The sequence below is a fragment of the Monodon monoceros genome, unplaced genomic scaffold (genome assembly GCF_005190385.1).
Source record: "Monodon monoceros isolate NGI ecotype Baffin Bay Population unplaced genomic scaffold, NGI_Narwhal_1 Super_Scaffold_11, whole genome shotgun sequence".
Classification (NCBI taxonomy): Eukaryota; Metazoa; Chordata; class Mammalia; order Artiodactyla; family Monodontidae; genus Monodon; species Monodon monoceros.
This window is the reverse complement of record NW_021703767.1, coordinates 81972483-81998400: the sequence shown is the minus strand read 5'-3', so window position 1 is coordinate 81998400 and position 25918 is coordinate 81972483. Positions and strand designations below refer to the sequence as shown.

Here is a 25918-nt window from a genome sequence, read left to right as displayed (position 1 = left end):
TTGTTATATAGCAGAAACTAACACAACGTTGTAAAGCAATTATACTCCAATAAAGATGTTAAAAAAATAATGACAGAAAAAACATTGTTACTTGAATATTTCTGTATCAACAATTAATGTCAAATGTAACTAAGATAAAGAGAGCTTACTGAATGCCCTTTAGTATCCTCCTCCAAAGGAATGACATATAAAACTACTGAACTAAAAGTTCCTTCCCTAAAAAACAAGCTGGAAAAAAAAAATCTGAACCAGCTTTCACAATAGACCAAGATATGTTAAACTTAATTCCATATTGAAAAAATTCAAGGTAGGTTGGGAGTAACATTCAGTAGCTTTATGAATGAGAGCAGACCATCGTGGCTGGCAAAGTACAGTAGAGGTCTTTTCCCTAGAGCCTGGAATACAACTGCCTACGAAGAGGACAAGAGAGGCAAGGAGGAAGTAGCCCTCCCTGTAAAGCATGTGGAATACAAAAGAAGTAGCCCTCCCTGTAAAGCGTGTGGTTCTTTTTTGGAGCACGTAGGAGCAGCATGTAAAGTAAACCTACCCATTCAGCACTGTGATTAGCACTATGCGAGCTTTATAGCTATTTGCCCACATATGTGTGGTAATTTATGACTAGAGCAGTTGCCTGTGTGGTTTTAGCTTTCTGATACAACAATGAGATTTGGTAATATGATAATGCAGATTTTAAAGGCTGAATAAGGTTTCTCTGGGTTTGATGAGTTTTTTAAGTTATCACTTTAATTGACAAGGAAAAAAAGGTACCACCAGCAAAAATATATCCCCTGCAGAGAAACAAAGCCACAGGTCTTCGGGGGCTAGACTGTGCCTAAAAAACACTCCCAGACACCAGCCTTACAGCAAGGATGACGCATATCCAGGTGCAGTTGTTGTTATCTGCCTGGACTAATCTAAGCAAATAAAACCATCCTGGGAATTGTCTGTGCAGATGGCTGGCTCAAAGAGATCCCCAGCTGTTCCCACCACAGGCATACCAATTATGGAATTTTTTTTAAATGTTGCTAATAAACAACCAAATAGGATTTCTTTGAATCCTTTACAGACGATGAAACTAAAATGTCAGGTGAGATCTTCTTGATGGTTTCAAACAAATAGATTAATGAAGCTTTTATTCCTTCTGTCTGGAATAAAAACAGGCCACATTCTATTCAAACCAAGTTATCTCCAAGTGTTCACTGATTAATGCCAATAATTCAGAAAATGTGTAGTGTTCCCATAAAACCTCAAGGGATTACAAAAAGATGTGATAAAGGAAGAAAGTATTTTCCTTTACAGTAAATATTTTTATGAACCCACACAGGAAAAAAAAAAAGATGTATTCACATACTATACTGCACAAGAACACTTATCACAAAACTACTCGTTTTACAGCTTGGTGGATGTGATGGTTAATTGTATGTGTCAACTTGGAGGGGGCTTTGGATGAGACTAACATTTAAATTGGTGGACTTTGGGTAAAGCAGATAGTCCTCCATGATGCGGACGGGCCTCAGCAAGTCAGCTGGAAGCCTGTATAGAGCAAAAAGACCAGCCTCCCTGAACGAGAGGGAAAGTAGACTATCTTTGGACTTTATCTGCAACACTGGCTCTCCTGGGTCTCCAACCTGCCAGCCCACACCTGCCAGCCCATAGATTTTGGACTCACTATTCTCCATAATTGTGTGAGCCAATTACTTTTAATAAATCTCTTCCTATGTGTACACACATCCCATTGGTTCTGTTTCTCAGGAGAACCCTGAATAATACAGTGGGACTAATATTACTTGTAATGGTGATAAGATACTTCCAGGGCAATATAATCTGTCAAGCTTTAACATCCAGTAATGGGGGAAAAAAATGTATCCAACTCTTTAGTCTGGTGCCTTTTTTCCTTGATAAGATCACCCCCAAAGGAGATCTTCTACCTCATCTTCAACTGTCTCTCAGGCCAGCTGGTGAGAAGCAGCACTGTGAAGTCACAGTCTTTGTTCTGAGGGAAAGCAGGAAAGAGGACAATACGGCAGAGTAGAAAAACTTGAGCTCACCCTCCCTGATGAAAACACCAAAATCACAACTAGCTGCTGAACAACCATTGACAAAAAAAGACTGGAATCTATCCGAAAAGGCATTCTACATCCAAAGACAAAGAAGTCACAACGAGACAGCGGAATGGGCGGTTTCACAGTATAATCAAACCCCATACCAACCGAGTAGGTGACCCACAAATTGAAAAATACTTATATCACAGAGGTTCTTCCCAAGGAGTGAGAGCTCTGAGCCCCACATCAGGATCCTCAGCTTGGGGTCTGGCATTGGGATGAGGAGCCCCCAGAGCACTTGGCTTTCAAGGCCAGCGGAGCTTGAGTGCAGGAGCTCCACAGGACCGGGGGAAAGAGAGACTCCATTCTTGGAGGGCACACACAAGGTTTCATGTGCACTGACCCACAGCAAAGCAGTAACTCCACAGGAGCCCAGGCCAGACCGACCTGCGGGTTTTGGAGGGTCTCCTGGGGAGGTGGGAGCTGGCCGTGGCTCACTGTGGGGGACAAGGACACTGGTGGCAGAGGCTCCAGGGAATATTCATTGGCATGAGCTCTCCCAGAGGTCGCAATTTTGGCATCAAGACCTAGCCCCACACAACAGCCTGCAGGCTCCAGTGCTGGCTCCAGGGCTGGGACACCTCAGGCAAAACAACCAACAGGGTGGGAAGACAGCCCCACCCATCAGCAGACAGCCTGCCTAAAGTTATCCTAAACACACAGCCGCCTCTAAACACACCCATTGACTGGGCCCTGCCCATCAGAGAGACAAGACCCAGCTCCACCCACCAGTGGGCAGGCACCAGTCCCTCCAACCAGGAAGCCTACACAAGCCTCTTAGACAGCCTCACCCACAAGAGGGCAGACAGCAGAAGCATAAGGAACTACAACCCTGCAGCCTGCAGAATGGAGACAGCAATCACAGAAAGTTACACAAAATGAGATGACAGAGAAATATTTTCCAGATGAAGGAACAAGATAAAACCCCAGAAGTATAACTAAGCAAAGTGGAGACAGGCAATCTTCCAGAAAAGGAATTCAGAGTAATGGTAGTAAAGATGATCCAAGATACTGGAAAAAGGACAGAGGCACAGGGAATTCCCTGGCTGCCCAATGGTTAGGACTCCGTGCTTCCACTACAGGGAGCACAGGTTTGATCACTGGTCAGGGAACTAAGATCCCACATGCCACACAGCGCAGCCAAAAAATGAAGAATGGAGGCATAGACCGAGAAGACACAAGAAATGTTTAACAAAGAGCTAGAAGATTTAAGAACAAAGAAAGATAAACAACACAATAACTGAAATAAAAAAACACTGGAAGGAATCAATAGCAGAGTAACTGACGCAGAAGAAAGAATAAGTGAGCTGGAAAACAATCAAGATTGGTGGAAATCACCACTGCAGAACAGAATACAGAAAAAAGACTGAAAAGAAATAAGGATGGACTTCCCTCATGGTGCAGTGGTTAAGAATCCGCCTACCAATACAGGGGACATGGGTTCAATCCCTGGTCTGGGAAGATCCCACATGCCATGCAGTAACTAAGCCCATGCGCCACAACTACTGAGCCTGAGCTCTAGAGTCCGCGAGCCAAAACTACTGAAGCCCTTGTGCCCTAAAGCCCGTACTCCGCAAAATGAGAAGCCACCGCAATGAGAAGCCTGCACACCACGATGAAGACTAGCCCTCTCTCACTGCATCTAGAGAAAGACTGCATGAAGCACTGAAGACCCAATGCAGCCAAAACTAAATAAAATTTTTTTAAAAACCCATATGATCATCCCAATATATTCAGAATAAGCTTTTGACAAAATTCCACACCCATTTATGATAAAACCTTGCCAGAAAGTGGGCATAGAGGGAACATAGCTCAACATTATAAAGACCATATATGACAAACCCATAGCTAATGTCATAGTCAACAGTGAAAAGCTGAAAGCACTTCCTCTAAGAACAGGAACAAGACAAGGACGTCCAGCCTCGGCACTTTAATTCAACATAGTTTGGACGTCCTAGCCACGGAAATCAGAGAAGAAAAAGAATTAAAAGTAATACAAATTGGAAAAGAAGAAGTAAAACTGTCACTGTTTGCAGATGACATGATACTATACATAGAGAATCCTAAAGATGCCACCAGAAAACTACTAGAGCTAGTCAATGAATTTGGTAAAGTTGCAGGATACAAAATTAATGCACAGAAATCTCTTGCTTTTCTATACACTAAAGATGAAAAATCTGAAAGAGAAATTAAGGAAACACTCCCATTTACCATTGCAACAAAAAGAATAAAATACCTAAGAATAAACCTACCTAAGGAGGTAAAAGACCTGTACTCAGAAAACTATAAGACACTGATGAAAAAAATCAAAGATGACACAAACAGATGGAGAGATATACCATGTTCCTGGATTGGAAGAATCAATATTGTGAAAATGACTACACTACCCAAAGCAATCTACAGATTCAACGCAATCCCTATCAAATTACCAATGGCATTTTTTATGGAACTACAACAAAAAATCTTAAAATTTGTATGTAGACACAAAAGACCCCGAATAGCCAAAGCAGTCTTGAGGGAAAAAAATGGAGCAGGAGGATTCAAACTCCCTGACTTCAGACTATACTACAAAGCTACAGTAATCAAGACAATATGATACTGGCACAAAAACAGAAACATAGATTAATGGAACAAGATAGAAAGCCCAGAGATAAACCCACGCAGCTATGGTCAACTAATCTATGACAAAGGAAGCAAGGATATACAATGGAGAAAAGACAGTCTCTTCAGTAAGTGGTGCTGAGAAAACTGGACAGCTACATGTAAAAGAATGAAATTAGAACACTACCTAACACCATACACAAAAATAAACTCAAAATGGATTAGAGACCTAAATGTAAGACCGGATACTATAAAACTCTTAGAGAAAAACATAAATCACAGCAAGATCTTTTTTGATCCACCTCCTACAGTAATGGAAATGAAAACAAAAATAAACAAATGGGACCTAATGAAACTTCAAAGCTTTTGCACAGCAAAGGAAACCATAAACAAGATGAAAAGACAACCCTCAGAACGGGAGAAAATATTTGCAAACGAATCAACGAACAAAGGATTAACCTCCAAAATATATAAACAGCTCATGCAGCTCAATATGAAAAAAACAAACAACCCAATCCAAAAATGGGCAGAAGACCTAAATAGACATTTCTCCGAAGAAGACATACAGATGGCTGAGAAGCACATGAAAAGCTGCTCAACATCACTAATTATTAGAGAAATGCAAATCAAAACTACAGTGAGCTATCACCTCATGCCAGTTAGAATGGGCATCATCAGAAAATGTACAAACAACAAATGCTGACGAGGGTGTGGAGAAAAGGGAACCCTCTTGCAATGTTGGTGGGAATGTAAATTGATACAGTCACTATGGAGAACAGTATGGAGGTTCCTTAAGAAGCCAAAAATAGAATTACCATAGGATCCAGCAGTCCCACTACTGGGCATACACCCAGAGAAAACCATAATTCAAAAAGACACATGCACCCCAATGTTCACTGCAGCACTATTTACAATAGCCAGGACATGGAAGCAACCTAAATGCCCATCGACAGATGAATGGATAAAGAAGATGTGGTACATATATACAATGGAATGTGAATGAAATTGGATCATTTGTTGAGACGTGGATGGATATAGAGACTGTCATACAGAGTGAAGTAAGTCAGAAAAACAAGTATCGTATATTAACGCATATAGGTGAACTTAGAAAAATGGTACAGATGAACTGGTTTGCAGGGTAGAAATAGAAACACAGATGTAGAGAACAAACGTATGGACACCAATGGGGGGAAGCGGCAGGGGGGGTGGGGGGGTGATGAATTGGGCGATTGGGATTGACATGTATACGCTGATGTGTATAAAATTGATGACTAATAAGAATCTGCTGTATAAAAAAAAACTAGACAACAATAAGGGTCAGCAAGAATGGGAGAAATTGGGAGCTGGATAACATTGCTTGTGGGAATGCAAAGTGGAGCAGCTGCTTTGGAAAACAATTTTTCAGTTTCTCAAAAAGTTAAATATAGTTACCTTATGACCTAGCAATTCCACTCCTAGAAATATAACCAAGAGAATGGAAAAGATATGTCCACACAAAAACTTGTGCACAAACATTTATAGCAACATTATTCATAGCAGCCAAAGAGTAGAAACAACCCAAATGTCCTTCACCTGATGAATGGATAAACAAAATGTGGTATAATCCATACAATGCAATCTTATTTATAAGGTCATAAAAAGGAAAAAAGTAATGATACATTCTACAACTTGGATAAATCTTGAAAACATTATGCTAAGAAGGCAGACACAAAAAGCCATATGTTGTATGGCTCTGTTTATATGAAATGTCAGGATAGGCATATCCATAAAAAGAGAAAGTATGTTAGCGGTTGCCTAGGTCTGGAGAAATGGCTGGGGTGAGTGCAAGGGGAGTAACTGATAATGGGTACAGAGTTTTTTTGGGGGGGGTGATAAAAATATTCTGGAATTAGATAATGGTGACAGTTATACAACCTTAATATAATAAAAACCACTGATTGTATACTTTAAATGGGTAAATTTTATGGTATGCAAATTATATTTCAATTTTTTAAGTAAGCAGAATAAAACAGAAAAAAATCTAGTCCCATCCATAATGCAGGGCTTCTCAAATTATCTGTGGGAGAAGAATGTTTTTGTTCTTGTTAGCTTTAAATTTCCAATCTATTGCAGAAACTTTCATAAAATCCAACAGAAGTCAATTATTAGAATGTGAAATGTGAAAAGGCACACAAAGTACAAGCTTACATTTTCTACAATTGGTTTCAGTAAATACAAAATTATTAAAAGGAAAACAGTGATAAAGATACCTTTTTAAAAGTAGCCAGAGTGAAAAGATAGAGGAGCAAATACAGGAATGACTGAAGATTTCTTGTCAAAAACTGCACGCAATAAACCAGTGGAAAAACATTCTTTAAAGTACTGTCAACCTAGAATTCTATATCCAGAGAAAATATCTTTCAGAAGTGAAGGCTAAATAATTTTCAGATATACAAAAGATGAACGAATTTATTACCAGTATACCAAAAAAAAAAAAAAATTTCAAGGACGTCCCTCAGGCAGAAGGAAAATGATACCAGATGGAAATATGGACCTACATAAGGGAATGAAGAACACTGGAAATGGAATCCACATGGATAAATATATAAAATTCTTTCCTATGATTTAAACCTTATCAAAAGATAAATGACTATTTAAGCAACAACAACCAAAAAAAACCCCAATGTATTATGGAATTTATAATATAAATAAAAGTAATATGCATGACAACAGTAGCACAAAGGCCAGAAAGGGAGAAACGGAAGTATACTATCACAAGGTTCTTACACTATATGTAATACCATATAATACCATTGAAAATAGACTATGATAAGTTTAATACCTTAAACCCTAAAGCAATCAGTAAAACAACAAAGAATCACCTAATTGGCCAACAAAGGAAATGAAATGGAATCACAGAATTTCTCAACTAATTCAAATTCAAAAGGAAGAGGAACAGAGAATAAATATAGCAAGATGATACTCTTAAAGCTAAGCACATCAATAGTCACAATAAATGTAAATGGTTTAAACACCCAACAAAAAGACAGAAATTATCAAATTGGATTTTTAAAAAAGACCCAACTGTATGCTGTCTAAAAATACACATTTGAAATAGAAAGATACAAATAGATTAAAAGTAAAAGGATACAATTAACACTAATCAAAAGAAAACTAGAGTAGCTGTATTAATATCAGACAAAATAGATTTCAAAGCAAAAAATATTACCTTCATTTTGAAAAAGGTCATTTCACAATGACAACAGGGTCAATTAATTACAGGACATAATTTTAACTGTTATGCTCTCAAAAACAAAGTTTCAGTATATTTGAAGTAAAAACTGATAGAACTGCAAAGAGAAACAGACAAATCAACATATATAATCAGAGATTTCCAGCTCTCTCTCAATAAGTGAGAGAACAAGCAGGAAAATCAGTAAGGATAGGATAGAATTAAACTACACTATCTGCCACCATGACATCATTGACGCTTATAGAACACACCACCCAAAAAGAGCAGAATAAACATGATTCTCAAGTGTATATGAAATATTTTCCAGGATAGACCATATTCTAAGTTGTAAATCCAGCCTCAATAAATTTAAATTTAAAAGGATCCATGTCATACAAAGCATGATCCTTTGACCATGATGGAATTAAATTCAAATTCGACCATATACTGGAAAATACAAAGTATGGTTGAGAAAAGTCAAGGAAGACTTAAGTAAGAGGAAAGATATATCTTGTTCATGGGTTAGAAAACTCGTATTGATAAGATGTCAATTCCTCCTAAATTGATGTATAAATCAATACAATCCCAATCAAAATCTCAGCAGCTGACAAGTGATTCTAAAAGTAATATGAAAGTGCAAAAGGGCCTAGATTAATCAAAATAACAAAATTGGAGGCTTAACAATACCTGATTTCCAGACTTATCATAAAGCTACAGTAATGAAGACAGCACTATTGCCATAAGATAGACAAGCAGATCAATGGAACAGAACTGACAGTCCAGAAATAGTTCCATACATATAATAAACAACTACTTTTTGACAAAGATGGAAAGGCAATTCAGCGAAGAAAGACTAGTCTTTTCAACAAATGATACTGAAACAACTGGATATCAAAAAAAAAAAATTTGATCCATACTTGATACCCCATACAAAAATCAACTCAAATTAGATCACAAATATAAAAGTAAAACTTAAAACTATAAAATTTCTATAAGAAAACATAGGAAAAATTTTATAACATTGGGTTGTGGAAATCTCTTAGATGACACCCAAAGCATAATTCAAAAGAACAAATTGATAAATGGGATTTCATCAAAATTTAAAACTTCAGCTCTTCAAAAATACTGTTAGGAGAATGAAAAGACAAGCTACAAGTTGAAAGAAAATATTTGCAAATCATATATCTGGTAAAGGAATAGTATCCAGAATATATAAATAACTATCAAAACTCAATAATAGGAAGACATATGGGAACATATGTATATGTATAACTGATTCACTTTGTTATGGGGCAGAAACTAACACACCATTGTAAAGCAATTATACCCCAATAAAGATGTTAAAAAAAAAAAAGAAAAAAAACCCTCAATAATAAACAAACCAATTAAAAACTGGGCAGAAAATTTGAATAGATGTGTCATCAAAGAAGATATAAAGATAGCAAATAAGAACAAGAAAGCATGCTCAGCATCATTAGTCATTATGGAAATGCAATTAAAAAAACATAATGCAATTTAAAAATCACTACATACCTATTAGAATGGCTCAAATTCAAAAGACTAACTGTACCAAATGGTAGCAAGGATGTGGAGGAACTAGAACTCACACCTTGCTTGAAGAAATGTAAAGTGGTATAACCATTTGGGGACATACTTTGACAGTTTCTTTAAACATTCTTTAGACATATGATCCAGATATTCTTACTCCTAAGTATAAATGTCGACTGCCCTTGTATCTGCAACAGCCAAAACCTGGCAATAACACAAATGTCCATCTACAGGTGGTGAACAGATAAACTTGTGGTATACCTATACAAGGTAATACTACTCAACAATAGAAAGGAAGGAACTCCTGATAACGTGCAAGGCATGGACAAACCTGAAAATAATTATGCTGAGTGAAAGAAGCCAGGGGGGAAAAATAGTACATCCTGTGTGATTTAGTATGATTTCAAATACAACTCTGGAACAGCTCTCAGCAAGCTTTTTCTGTAAAGGGTCAGATAGTAAGCATCTTAGGCTTTGCGAGCCATAAAGTTTCTGTTGCAAACACCCCACTCTGCTATTATAACATGAAAGCAGCCATAGATAATAATACATAAACAATTGGGTTTTGTTGTGTTCTGGCAAAACTTTATTTGCAAACATGGCAGCAGGCCAGATTAGCCCACAGGCCATAGTTTGCCAAACCCTGCTCTAGAAATCTGAAATAAACCTATAGTGACAGAAAGCAGATCAGTGATTGCAGCTGCAGGTGGAGAAGAAGAGGGGTGACACAGGACGGGATGGAAGAAACTAGAGGGACACAACAAGACTTTTGGGAGTGAAGTATATGTTCACTATCTTGACTGTAGTGATAGTTTTGGGGCTGTACATATATGTCACAACTTATCAAATTGTACTCTTTAAATATATGCAGCTTACTGAATTATCACATATATTCAATAAAGCTGTTAAAAAAAGAATTATGAGAGGTGTGGATTTTGAAGAGAGGTAGATGATGTGTACAGTCTTATACATGTTGAACTTGAAGTACCTGTGGGATATTCACATGGAGACATCTAATAGGCAGCTAGCACATGTACCTAAAACACAGGAGAGAGATATCTGAAGGGGATACAAAATTTTAGGAGTCCATAAGATATTTGAGGTCATGAATACGAATGTTATCATCCCTGACAGAGTACACTGAGAACAGCAATTACTTTTTCTTCAAAATTAACTCCCTTGGGCTTCCCTGGTGGCGCAGTGGTTGAGAGTCCGCCTGCCGATGCAGGCAACATGGGTTCGTGCCCCGGTCCGGGAAGATCCCACATGCCGCGGAGCGGCTGGGACCGTGAGCCATGGCCGCTGAGCCTGAGCGTCCGGAGCCTGTGCTCCGCAACGGGAGAGGCCACAACAGTGAGAGGCCCGCGTACTGCAAAAACAAAACAAAACAAAATTAACTCCCTTGCAGTAAGATGTAATAAAAGGACACTGGGGAAATACCAATATAATCAGTTAGGCAAAGGTCCATGTTGTACTTTCTATTTTTTATCATTAAATGGCTCAATTACCATACCTTACTGATTTAAATAATATCAGTGCTTTCCCTATTGACGGTTTCCCTAAATTATGGGTCTGGAGAACATTTTGTTCTCTGTCAAATATTATCCTCACATTAAAATAAAAAAACATTTAAATTAAGGAATAACTATGAAAAGTTTTAATTTTTTGTTTTTAAAAGATGAAAAAATAAGCAAAGGGGGAAAATGTTCAAGTATTATTGATTTGAGTGATATTGATTGATATTAATGAATTCAGCAGTGAATGTTTATATGGTGAATTTTTTTTTTTCGCGGTACGCAGGCCTCTCACTGATGTGGCCTCTCCCGTTGCAGAGCACAGACTCCAGACGCGCAGGCTAAGCAGCCACGGCTCACGGGCCCAGCCGCTCTGCGGCATGTGGGATCTTCCCGGACCGGGGCACGAACCTGCGTCCCCTGCATCGGCAGGCAGACTCTCAACCACTACGCCACCAGGGAATCCCAATATAGTGAATATTTTTAATGATATACTCCTCCCCCCCTTTTTTGTTAGAAATCTAGATCTTTATGCAGTATTAGAAGTGCTTAAAGCAGCATATGTTTATATCCCAACTGAATTTAAAAAAAAAAAGGCAAAGATAGTTACTGAGTAGATAACATGATAATCACTCTTGTGGAGGGCATATTCTATACATAAAATGACTTTGGAAAAGGAAAGGCAAACAAGCTATCATTGCTGTCATATAAAAGGTACCAAATAAATATTTATTCAACGACTATAAATTAAAAGAAGTGTGTCTTTGGAAACACTTTGGAAAGGCATGTGGTATTCTAACGATAAAAATATCTCCTTTAAATGTCTACCCAACAGCTACTCTGAGGTCAGAAATGGATAAATGAAATTGGTAAAGTGCAGGATACAAAATTAATGCACAGAAATCTCTTGCATTCCTATACACTAACAACGAAAGATGAGAAAGAGAAATTAAGGAAAAAATCCCATTCACCACTGCAACAAAAAGAATAAAATACCTAGGAATAAACCTACCTAAGGAGGTAAAAGACCTGTACTCAGAAAACTATAAGACACTGATGAAAGAAATCAAAGATGACACAAACAGATGGAGAGATATACCATGTTCTTGGATTGAAGAATCAATATTGTGAAAATAACTATACTACCCAAAGCAATCTACAGATTCAATGCAATTCCTATCAAATTACCAACAGCATTTTTCACAGAACTAGAACAAAATATCTTAAAATTTGTATGGAGACACAAAAGACCCGCAATGGCCAAAGCAATCCTGAGAGAGAAAAACAGAGCTGGAGGAATCAGGCTCCCTGACTTCACACTATACAACAAAGCTACAGTCATCAAGAGAGTATAGTACTGGCACAAAAACAGAAATATAGATCAATGGAACAGGACAGAAAGCCCAGAGATAAACCCATGCACCTATGGTCAACTAATCTATGACAAAGGAGGCAAGACTATACAATGGAGAAAAGACAGACTCTTCAACAAATGGTGCTGGGAAACTGGACAGCTACATGTAAAAGAATGAAATTAGAACACTCCCTAATACCATTCACAAAAATAAACTCAAAATGGGGGCTTCCCTGGTGGCGCAGTGGTTGAGAGTCCACTTGCCGATGCAGGGGGCACGGGTTCGTGTCCCGGTCCAGGAAGATCCGGCATGCCGCGGAGCGGCTGGGCTTGTGAGTCATGGCCGCTGAGCCTGCGCGTCCGGAGCCCGTGCTCCGCAACGGGAGAGGCCACAACAGTGAGAGGCCCGCGTACCGCAAAAAAAAAACAAAAAAAAAAAACAAAAAACTCAAAATGGATTAAAGACTTAAATGTAAGACAGGACACTATAGAACTCTTAGAGGAAACTCTTAGAGGAACTCTTAGACCAGACACTATAGAACTCTTCACCCATCTCCTAGAGTAATGAAAATAAAAACAAAAATAAACAAATGGGACCTAATGAAACTTCAAAGCTTTTGCACAGCAAAGGAAACCATAAACAAGACGAAAAGACAGCACTCAGAACGGGAGAAAATATTTGCAACCAATGCAACTGACAAGGGATTAATCTCCAAAATACACAAACAGCTCCTGCAGCTCAATATCAAAAAAAACAAACAACCCAATCAAAAAATGGGCAGAAGACCTAAATAGACATTTCTCCAAAGAAGATATACATATGGCCAAGAGGCATGTGAAAAGATGCTCAACATCAATAATTACTAGAGAAATGCAAATCAAAACTACAATGAGGTATCACCTCATACCAGTCAGAATGGCCATCATCAAAAAATCTACAAACAATTAATGCTGGAGAGGGTGTGGAGAAAAGGGAACCCTCTTGCACTGTTGGTGGGAATGTAAATTGATGCAGCCAGTATGGAGAACAGTATGGAGGTTCCTTAAAAAACTAAAAATAGAACTACCATATGACCCAGCAATCCCACTTCTGGGTATATACCCTGAGAAAATCATAATTCAAAGAGACACATGCACCCCAATGTTCACTGCATCACTATTTACAATAACCAGGACATGGAAGCAACCTAAACATCCAACAACAGCTGAATGGATGAAGACGATGTAGTACATATACACAATGGAATATTAGCCATTAAAAGGAACGAAACTGGGTCATTTGTAGAGATGTGGATGGACCTAGAGACTGTCATACAGCGTGAAGTCAGAAAGAGGAAAACAAATATCGTATATTAATGCATATATGTGGAATCTAGAAAAATGGTACAGATGAACCTATCTGAAAAGCAGATATAGAGACACAGATGTAGAAAACAAACATATGGACACCAAGGGGGGAAAGGGGTGGTGGGATGAATTGGGAGACTGGGACTGACATGTATACACTGCTATGTATGGAACAGATTAACTAGTGAGAGCCTGCTGTACAGCACAAGGAACACTACTCGATGCTCTGTGGTGACCTAGATGGGAGGGAAATCCAGAATGGAGGGGATATGTGTATACATATGGCTGGTTCACTTTGCTGTATAGCAGAAACTAGCATAACATCGTAAAGAAACTATATCCCAATAAATAAATAAATGTTTTGGCACATTAGGTAACTCAAAGCAAACAGTTGAGAAAATACTGATTTAAAAACTAAATTTGTTAGAAAAATGTTTGCCTTGGAAATCTACCCTAAAATTAGTAATTTATGTAGCACATATTTATTTAGAGACCCCCACAGGAAGGTTCTTGGCCTACTACAAGCTCACCCATTAAAACTTATGATAAAAGATTTTAAATGTACAACTATAAATCTAAGTGGTCACACTGTCGTGAGGATTCCATGGGGAATGAGACACATATTGTTAAGTTCTGGTCAGATGCTTAGCTGAGTAGAAGATGCAGTTGCAGTAATCATACATTAAAGAATATGCAGAGGATTTAAACACATTGGTGAAAATTAGAAGTGTTTTTAAAATTCAGTATTTTGCCCAATTAAAGCTGAACAACAACAAAAATGGGAAAACTTACCTAGACAGAAGTCTAATAATATTTTTTTAGTAGGGTTTTTAAATTTTTTGTTTTGTGTTCTAGTAGGCTTTTATTTTGTTTTGTCTTATTTCGGGTTTGGTTTGGTTTTTACAAGTGCAGATGTATTCTGATGCTGACGAACAGATAAACTTTTAGTAATTTCACTTCTCACTAATACCAGTGAAAAAGTGGTAATAAGCACTGAAGAAACTAAGGGAACAAAGGAGGGGCTGCAGATTGAGAAAACAACTTTAAGAGGCCTCATAACTTCGTCGAAGATAAATTTTGAGATAAGGTAACTGGCAACTGTGCAAAAATATTTTATCATGCAAGTTGCATGCATATCTGCTTTTTATGATCTTTTTAAAAGTATTTTAGACTCAAATTTCTTAGAAGGGAGTCCAGTTTCCAAAAGATTTCTTAAGTGGGCTATCTCTGGAACCATGGCAATAGAAAGTCTGGATGACTTCTCAAGAGCCCAGTAAGCCCTGTGTTTGTCAGCACCAACAGAGTTTGAGATTTACAACTGGGCTTCTTAGTCACTCCTACACCAAAAAGATAAGGAATCTCATATGTAGTGAAAGGTACTGATTTAAGCCTTGATGTAAAGTAACATGCTCAGGTAGAAGATAAATCAGCTTTTATTTACAAAAAAAAAACACCCCAGAGACTTAAGTGAACCCTTGTGTAGATTGTCCTTTAGGAAAGTTTAGACTTTGGTTCCCCTTCTCTTGAATTCCTCCCACTCCCAAGACTTTGGCAGATGTCACTGATGACTTCTGTATGACTCTGTGGCTCATTTTGTGACCATATTCTGACTATAACAAGAAACTAGTTGAGTGAACGGTCATTTGCCACCTTGCTCTCATTTCCTTATTTTCCAGCAAGCATCCTTTTCTCTATTTTGGCTTTCTTTCATTCTGTCATTTAGACTTGAAACTTTAGGCTTCCATTGCCAAATAATTCCACTACTTTCAAATTTAACTAGAAAATTTATTTCTGTGAAGTTTTTCAACAAATAATTCATATTATAGCATTCCCAATTGGCTAAAAAATTACACTTACGGTGTCTTCAACCTATTCTCATCCAGCTTACTTTTAACATTTTAAAAATAACCATTATGAAATATTTATTTTACACAAAGGTATAAAGAAAAACATAATGAACTTCCATGCACCCACCACTTAGTTTAAAAAATAAAACTAGCAATATAGTTGAAGTCTCTGTGTATTCATTCCTAGTATCATTCCCCTCTCCCTCCCCAGACCCCATCACAAGAGATAACCTCTATCTTGAATTTTTACCTAATACATTTTTCATTATCTCCCTAGACTCGTATGTTTAGACTAATTAAAATATTTTCTTTTTGTATATTATATATAATAATCAGTACTTCAAAAAAAATTCCAGAATCTGAAAATTCAGAAAAAAGACTTCCATGACATGATTTCGAACCTGAGTCACTGAACATGAGTTAAATTTTTAACATTTTTATCCCAAAATGTTACCATTTGACATGCACACAAATCCTATAGAGAACTGTGGCAAAAATAAAGTAGCATATCTGATATTTGCCTTCCTGCAGAAACTTTCATCTAGACTAGAAAAAAAGATCTACAGTATGTAGAAAATTTAAAACAACAAAAAAATAAGACTCCTAAAGAATTAACTATGCCATATTTTTTTGATAGAATTGTAAGAATAGAAGTTAAAAGAAACACGAGACTGCTTAAAGAGAATATTCCTTTTCTTCTAACATGGCTGTAAAGAGCAGTGTCTTGATTCCTGCCTCACCTGAGGTTTATTCAGAAGTTAGGAAAACCTTATAGAATTATGGACAAGCATAAAAGGCTCTATAAATAACACTAGTAGAATCATTTAATGAAATAATCTTATTCATTATTCTTAGTGAGTTTTTATTATAATTCATTACCAGATAGTGCCAAAAGGAGAATTCCAGTTGTGATATATATGGAAAAAAGACACAGTGGACTATCAATACCAGAATATAAAATAGTAATTAAGCTAACCAATATTTATTAAGCACGTCTTAAGTGCCAAGGATAGAACTATGTGGGGCAGAGAAGGGGGAGGTACATAGTAGCTTAATCTCTGGAATATAATGGACCCTGCCCTTAGGGCCAGAAGCTAAAACAATTTAACAATTTAAATTTCAAATAATACTTTCTAAGTTGATTACTATAAGAAAATAAATGAACACAAAAGTTACTAAAAGAACATAACTGGATTAAGTAATTTTATCTTAAGTTTTATTTGTATATTGAGAAATATTAGGATTACATTAAAAGGACTCAAGTAATTGTTCAGATACTTGAATATATCCAGACTTAAGAAGAATTAGCAGCATTTTTTCTGATATTCCTTACCATGTAGACATGTCCCTAGAGGCTACCTTTATAGTAAATTAATGAAGCAAATTAAAGAAGCTCAGATATTCAAGGCATTATAATTTTAAATGGTGGTAGTAGCTAGATTTTAATGATCCCTTTAAAGATTCCCATCAGAAACCTATCCTAAAATATTTCAATTAAAATGAACTAATGTATCTAAAAACACTTAGCATCACACTTGCTAGATAGATTCTTAATAGAAGTTAAAACAACAACAGCAATTAACCCTATCTAAGGAGCAATAAAGCTCGTGCTTTCAAACTACAGAAGTACACAGTTTTATTGATACTAACTAAAAAAACCTTGGAAATGATCTTGTCTAACACAGTTTTGTTTGTTTTTTGACTGCTCTGCACAGCTTGCAGGATCTTAGTTCCCTAACCAGGGATTGAACCCGGGCCCACGGCACTGAAAGTGCCAAGTCCTAACCACTGGACGGCCAGGGAACTCCCTAACACAGTTTTACTAACTAAAAAAAACCTTGAAATGATCTTGTCTAACCCCTCAATTTTAAAAGGTAAGGGAACTAAGGCCTAATGACTTAGCCAGCTAGCACCAGGGCCAGGATTAAATCCAAGTCTCCTAACATGCTTTTGCAAATTCTTTTGTTGAGCTAAAATTATGAAGGAAAAAAACGGCAGACCCACCAAAAGCTTTGTTTTCAATAAGAAGCATTAGACTCTGAGACAGAAGGCCACATTCTTACTCCAGCTCTCACTAATTATAGCCTTAGGCAAGTCACCAAGACTCTCTGAGATTCCGTTTTTGTACATAAAATGAGAAGACCAGGCTAGATCAGTGATTCTCAGTCTTGGCTATGCACTGGAATCCTTTGAGTGGCTTTTTACAAAATAGCGATACCCAGGTCCTACCTTGCAAGATTCTATTTTAAATGGCCTGGGATGGTGCCCTCGCATCAATATTTTTTTAAAAGTTTCCCAAGTGATTCCAATGTGCAACCAAGATTAAGATCCACTGGACTAAAAAATTTGTAAGGTCCCTTTTATCATCTAAAATTCTAATTCATTTTTCCTAGTTTTGGCTGTAGTCGTTTGCCTGTGGGTTAACTAATGGGTAGATTAGACACAATAAATGCACACAAATCCAGAAGAAAAAAAAAAAAACTGTCCCCTTCTAGACCTTGCAGACATTCATGGTATGGGTAGATTCCATACCACAGTCCCTTAGTGATTACTGAGGCCTATTATGGAGAAAGGTTCTGCTCCTTCCCCTACGTATCCTACAAAGGGAGCTCAATTAGTATCAAACTCTTGGCCCTCTCTATGCCTGTCCTCTCTCTATCTAAGGAAAGAGAGAATGGTTTACCAGTTGGCAAATTTGGAAGAATAAACTGTGTGTACTTGGCTCAGTTCCCTCCTTTTACCTCTTTGGAATGAGCCAACCACAGAGAACACAAGTCTGACCTGCTTCTCTAAGGACAGTCTCCACATTGGCGCTCATCTCAGTCCAGTGCTGTTATGACTGGGTGGATAAGCCTTCCAATTCTGAGCTTCAAAATTTGGAAGCCCAACTGCCAGCAAATATATGCTGCATTCTCCAATTTAGTTTTCATTAGAATGAGGGTGATATTTTGGTTCCCAGATACTTATTCTTATCTTATCTCTCAACTGGTTCAGAACTCAGTGTAAGAAGAGGAATGCTATTTATTGAGTCCCCTCAGATATCTCAACAAGACCTACTCTGTATTAGATAATACCACAGGAATACAAAGATGGTGTGCTTAGTGATTTGGCAAAGTTCACAGTGAGTGAATGAACAAATGAACAAATAAATATTATACTTGTTATGGACTGAACGTTTGTGTCCACCCAAAATTCATGTTGAAATCCTAATCTCCAATGACTGTATTAGGAGGTGGGGCCTTTGGACAATAACTGGGTCATGAGGGTGGAGCCCCAATAAATGGGATTGGTGCCCTCATAAGAGACACAGGAGAAATGATCTCTCTCTCTCTGCCACGTGAGGATACAGCAAGAGAGCAGCCATCTATAAACTAGGAAGAGGGCCCTCTCCAGAACACAACTGTGATGGCAAACCTGATCTTGGATTTCTAGCTTCCGGAACTATGAGAAATAAATATTTGTTGTTTAAGCCATCCAGTCTGTGGTATATTTGTTATAGCAGCCCAAGGTGACTAAGACAATAGTAGAGAGAGAATGTCACATCTACTCAAGAACTATATTTTAACCAAAGGAAGTCTTATCAATCTTGCCTTAATTCAGGGTTTCCCAACCTTGTCATTATTAATATTCTGGGCTGGAAAATTAATTTAAAAAAAAACACTTTACTGAGGTATGACTGACATACAAAAAGTTGTACATATTTAATGTATACAATGTATACAACTTGGTGAGTTTGGAGATAAGCATACACTGTCAAACCACCACCACCATCTATTTCATAACATATTTATGATGCCTAAAAATTTTTTAATAATGCTTTTTGTGAAGGGCTGTCCTGTACTTTCTAGGAAGTTTAGCTGCATCCCTGGCCTTTACTCATTAGATGGGAGTAGCAACACCCCAGTTGTGACAATCAAAAATGTCTTCAGATACTGCCAAATATCTCCTAGGTAGCAAAATCACCCACTGTTGAAAACCAATGCCTTAATTTGATGTCAGTGAAGAAAGCAAAAGTGTGACGACCTCTTAAAAGAGCAAACACAAAATCATAGTTTACAATGGGCAGAAAGGTGTTCAGAGCTCAGCTAGTCCAAGATTCTGCATTTTTAGATAAGAAATCACAGATGTGGAAATATTAATATTTATTACCAATCATTTATTGAAGCAGAATCTCTTACTTTTAAAATCAGCAACCTTGTCAATAAAATTGCAAATAGAAGCATAACCCAGGAATTTCCTACTTGTTCTTCCCTCCTGGAAACATTAATCAGTATTATTTCTGGAGCAGTGCCACATCACTTTAAAATACGTGAAATAGGGCATCCCTGGTGGTGCAGTGGGTGAGAGTCCGCCTGCCGATGCAGGGGACATGGGTTCGTGCCCCGGTCCGGGAAGATCCCACGTGCTGTGGAGCAGCTGGGCCCATGAGCCATGGCCACTGAGCCTGGACATCCGGAGCCTGTGCTCCACAACGGGAGAGGCCACAGCAGTGAGAGGCCAGCGTAATGCAAAAAATAAATAAATAAAAATATGTGAAATATATTTCCTCCAATTCCTGTTCTTGTAATACCTGTGAGAAATCTTTAGAATCCATGCCCACTATTAAAGGTAAAAACCATGGTTCTTACTATACGTACCAGCAAAAATAAATAAATGAAGACACGGAAGGGTAGCCACTGACATGGCAGAAATGAAGGAACTAAAATATTAATAGAAAGTACAGAACCTATCACGTATTACTTGGCAGAGAAACAGGTAGTTATTAATGTAGTCTTGCCGTCTCCAACCAATCCTCCACAGTAACCTTTCTCAAGAAGTTCCTTCTAAAACACAAATCTGATTATGTTTCTCTCAGCCTAGCTTCAAATCCTTCAGTGGTTCACAACATCCATCATCTTCAAGATAAAAACCAAATTTCCTAGAATGCTATGCAAAGCCTTCCATGATCTTGCTCCTGCCCCGCTCTCCAGCCTCATCTCTTTTCCCTCTCCCACACAGACCCTACATTCCAGCCATTCTGTACTCCCTGGAGAGAAACCCATGAACCTATGTTTTGTAAGCAGAGTAAAAGTGAGATCAATCCAACTGCGCATAATATTTGTTTACAAACCCATCCTTCAGTTGTCAGGTCCAGGATCACTTCCGCAGGGAACAATGCCCCAACCCCAACTCTAATACTTGTTCTCACAGCGCCTTAAACCTCTCCTTCACTGCGTTTATCACCATTACAGTTTTTGAAATTATTTGTGATTATTTTATTCATCTCTTTCTCCATACAGACTGTAAAGCCCATTTAGGGCAGGAAGTGTGTCTGTTTTCATGCTCCAGTATGTCCCCAGTGGAGGTACTACATATGCCTGACATAGAGCAGATGCTCAAAAAATATCTGTCAAATAATTAAATGAATGTTCTTTTATATCTACAAGTCTTCTCACAGTGCTATGTCCTTCCTGTAACGACACTCCTTTCTTTCCTTCTTTATCTGGCCAATTCCTGTTTTCCTTTAAAACTCAGCTCAGTATCCCTCACCCTGGAAGTCTTCCCCGATCCCTAAGTCTAAGTTAGATACTCCCCTTCTGTACTCTCATAGCATCCTGGATACATTTTCATACACTTGACAGCATATATACTTGATAGCAGTTTTCTATTTATTTGTCTATCTCTCCCTGTCTCTCCCACTAGACTGTGAGCCCCTTAAGAATAAGGCCTGTGTCTATCATCTGTATGTGCTCTAGAGGTAGCACAAGTGCCTAACATAAAGGGGGCATTCAGTAAATGTTTAAATATATATAGATGTGCATGTACCGCATTTTATTACATAGGTTCACACCTGTCTGCACAAACCTCTACTTAGTAAAAACATTATAGGGATAAAATAAAACTGGAAATAAACACCAACATTTAACTTACCTTGTAGTTTTCCAGAAAGGACTGTAACCTAACAAAATTGCTTTTAAACAATTTTACTACTACTCTCCTTGGTGTGCTTTAAGAATAACGGAATTTAAAACCCATATCAGGGGACTACCCTGGATGGCCAGTGGTTAAGACTTCGCCTTCCAATGCAGGGGGTGTGGGTTCGATCCCTGGTTGGGGAGCTAAGATCCCACATGCCTCGAGGCCAAAAAACCAAAACATAAAGCAGAAGCAATATTGTAGCAAATTCAATAAAGACTTTAAAAACGGTCCACATCAAAAAAAACCACAAAAGTATATCAGAAAATATCAGAACACTATATAGAATCTAAACAAAAATTTTTAAATAATAAATCAGTTCTAGGAAAATAAGAAAGTTAAATGTTGTACTCAGTGCCAACTGAGTCATTTTTAAATAATAATATTATCTCAAGAACCACTCTACCATGTTATTTCATTACTGAAAAGATACTTTAACTTAAGACTTCCCCTACAAATGACTTTACAAACCCTTTACAGACAATGGTAATGACTTCTGTAAATTTCTCCTAGGTCCTTATATTGAGAGAGAAGAGTTAGTTGCTAAAATAACTTCATTTTTCTTAACACATCATCTATCCCTCCAGACTTTTAAAACATTAAATGTTCTTCCAATGATTCTTTAACGGACATAATTAAAACAATATAATGATGGAAGCTTATGTTACTTGGCTGCTTCTATTACAGCTCATAAATGACTGCACGTTTGCCCTACTTATGAGCTAGTCTCTCCTAAACCAAGAAAAACCAAAGCTTTCAAGAAACTAATGAAAGGTTAATGACCAGGAGACTCCCCTTTTTTCTATCTTACAACTTTATTTAAAATGCAATAAAATGGAAACTCAACAGAGAGAGAAGACAGGGATAGGACCTAAAAGAAGAGTAATGGGGAGGGGGGATTGAGCCTGAGAGAGGAGAAGGAGTTTCTTCTTCAAAAACCCCCCAACCACGACTACTACCCCCTCAGCCCTCCACTAGCCTCCCTCCTGAGCACCCTCCATTCTCCTCCTCTTTACTGTGACAGGAAGAGAGAAAGGGACCAAAAGCCTCTTAGCCACACAGACCCTTCTCCGCTGCTACTGCTGCCACAGCTTGGCCCTGGCTGGAGACATCTCACTACACCCAAGAGCAGCCAATTCCCCAGCTCTCCTCCTCCTTCACCTCTTCCTCCTCTACTCTCCCCACCCTTCATTACCCTTTGTGTCATCCTCCACAGCTCCAGGAAAGGCACTAAAAAGTGGGGAGCAGAAAAGATGCTTATTGAAGATATCAGTTTGTGAGTGTGGGAAGTAGATATGGTTTACAGACAAGATCCTTAAAAAACAGATACTCAAGGAACAAGGAAATAAACACCAAAAGCCAAGAACACAGAGTATTTTCCTTCATCAATCCGTGGAACTGTGATACTCCTCTAATTCCATCAAACACAAAGGAATGACCACCTTGACAGATGGCCACAGAGGATGTCAACAATTTTGGGGTGTAGTTAGAAAGGCAATTAGAACATAGCAGGTATGGACGGAGACAAGATGGCAGAGTAGAAGGACATGAACTCACCTCTTCTTACGAAAACACCAAAATGACAACTAACTGCTGAACCATCAACAACAACAACAAAAATGCTGAAACTTACCAAAAAAGATATCCTATATCCAAAGACAAAGAATAAGCCACATCGAGATGGTGGGAGGGGCACAATCATGATAAAATCAAATCCCATAACCACCAGATGGGCGACCCACAAACTTAGAAATAATTATACCACAGAAGCTCTCCAACAGGAGTCAAAGTTCTGAGCCCCACGTCAGGCTCCCCAGCCTGGGCATCTGGCATCAGGAGGAGGAGCCTCCAGAGCATCTGGGTTTGAAGGTCAGCGGAGTTTGACCGCAAAAATTCACAGGGCTGGGGGATACAGAAACTCCACTCTTCGAGGGCGCACACAAGGTATCGTACACATCACGACCCAGGGAAAGAAGCAGTGACCTCATGAGAGCCTGGGCCATACCTGCCTGCTAGTACTGGAGGGTCTCCTGTGGAGGCAGCGGGTGGCTGTGGCTCACTGTGCAGAAAAAGACACTGGCAGCAGTAGTTCTGTGGAGTACGCATTGGCATAAGCCCCCCTGGGGCTGTCATTTTCTCACCAAGACCTGGCCACACCCAAAAGACCGTAGGCTCCAGTGCTCCAAAACGCCTCAGCCCAAACAACCAACAGGGTGGGAACACAGACCCACCCATTAGCAGACAGGCTGCTTAAAGTCTTCCTGAACACACAGCTGCCTGCTAAACACACCCCATGACACAGCCCTGCCCACCAGAGGGACAAGACCCCACTCCACCGACCAGTGGGCAGGATCCAGTCCCTCACACGAGGAGGTCTGCACAAGTCTCTTAGACAGCCTCACCCAACGGGGGCAGACAGCAGAAACAAGAACTACAACCCTGCCCCCTGCAGAACGGAAACCATTATCACAGAAATTTACACAGAATGAGATGGCAGAGGAATATGTTCCAAATGAAAAAACAAGATAAAACTCCAGAAGGACAACTAAGTGAAGTAGAGACAGGTAATCTACCCGAAAAAGAATTCAGAGTAATGATAGTAAAGATGATCCAAGACCCTGCAAAAAGAATGGAAGCGCAGACTGAGAAGATACAAAAAATATTTAACAGGGACCTAGAGAAATTAAAGAACAAAGAGAGATGAATAATACAATAACTGAAATGAAAAATGCACTAGAAGGAATCAGCAGCAGAATAAATGAGACAGGAAAACGGATAAGCGAGCCGGAAGACAGAATGGTGGAAATCACTGCCATGGAACAGAATAAAGAAAAAAGAATGAAAAGAAATGTGGACAGCCTAAGAGACCTCTGTAACAACATTAAACACACCAACATTTGGATTTTAGGGGTCACAGAAAAAGAAGAGAGAGAGAAAGGACCTGAGAAAATATTTGAAGAGATAATAGCTGAAAACTTCCCTAACATGGGAAAGGAAACAGTCACCTAAGTCCACGAAGCACAGAGTCCCACACAGGATAAACTCACAGAGAGTCCCACACAGGATAAACTCAAGGAGGAACAGGCCAAGACTCAGGGTAATCAAATTGACAAAATTAAAGACAGAGAAAATATTAAAGAAACAAGGGAAAAGCAAAAATGACATAAAAGGGAATTCCCATAAGTTTATCAGCCGATTTTTCAGCAGAAACTCTGCAGGCCAGAAGGGAGTGGCATGATATATTTAAAGTGAAGAACCTACAACCAAGAACACTCTACACAGCAAGGCTCTCATTCAGATTCGATGGACAAATCAAAAGCTTTACAGACAAGCAAAAGCTAAGAGAATTCAACACCACCAAACCAGTGTTACAACAAATGCTAAAGGAACTTCTGTAGGTGGAAAAGAAAAGGCCACAACTAGATATAAGAAAATTACAAATGGAAAAGCTCAGTTGTAAAGGCAAACATACAGTAAAGGTAGGAAATCATCCACACAGAAATGTGATATCAAAACCAGCAATCCTGATAAGAGGAGAGTATGAATGAATGCAAGATACTGGAAATGCATTTGAAATTAAAAGACCAGCAACTTAAAACAATCTTGTTTATATACAGACTGCTATATCAAAACTCATAGGAACTGCAAACCAAAAACCTACAAGAGATACACACACACAGAAAGAAAAGGGAATCAAAACACATCACTAAAGTTAGTCATCAAGTCACGAGAAGAGAATGAAAGTGGAATGAAAGAAAAATGACCTACAAAAACGAATTCTAAACAATTAACAAAATGGCAGTAAGAACATACATATCAACAATTACCTTAAATGTAAATGGATTAAATGCTCCAACCAAAAGACACAGACTGGCTGAATGGATACAAAAACAAGACCCATATATATGCTATCTACAAGAAACCCACATCAGATCTAGGAACTGAAAATGAGGGGATGGAAAAAGGTATTCCAGGCAGATAGAAATCAAAGAAAGCTGGAGTAGTAATACTCATATCTGACAAAATAAGTTTTAAAATAAACACTGCTACAAGAGACAAAGAAGGACATACATAATGATCAAGGGATCAATCCAAGAACATATAACAATTGTAAATATAGATGCACCCAATATAGGAGCACCTCAATATATAAGGCAAATACTAACAGCCATAAAAGGAGAAACTGACAGTAACACAATGATACTGGGGGACTTTAACACCCCACTTACATCAATGGACAGATCATGCAGACAGAAAATCAGTGAGGAAACACAGGCCTTAAATGACACATTAGACCAGATGGACTTAATTTATATTTATAAAACATCCCATCCAAAAGCAATAGAATACACATTCTTCTCAAGTGCACATGGAACATTGATCACATGCTGGACCACAAGGCAAACCTCAGTAAATTTAAGAAAATTATAGTCATATCA

General features: G+C 38.3%; 1 protein-coding gene across 1 annotated transcript in view; it reads right to left on the bottom strand.

Moving 5' to 3' along the window:
* Positions 1–25918, bottom strand: part of CUNH3orf70 (chromosome unknown C3orf70 homolog) — a 97397-nt gene that overhangs the window by 20347 nt on the left and 51132 nt on the right. The gene's annotated exons all lie outside the window — the stretch shown is intronic.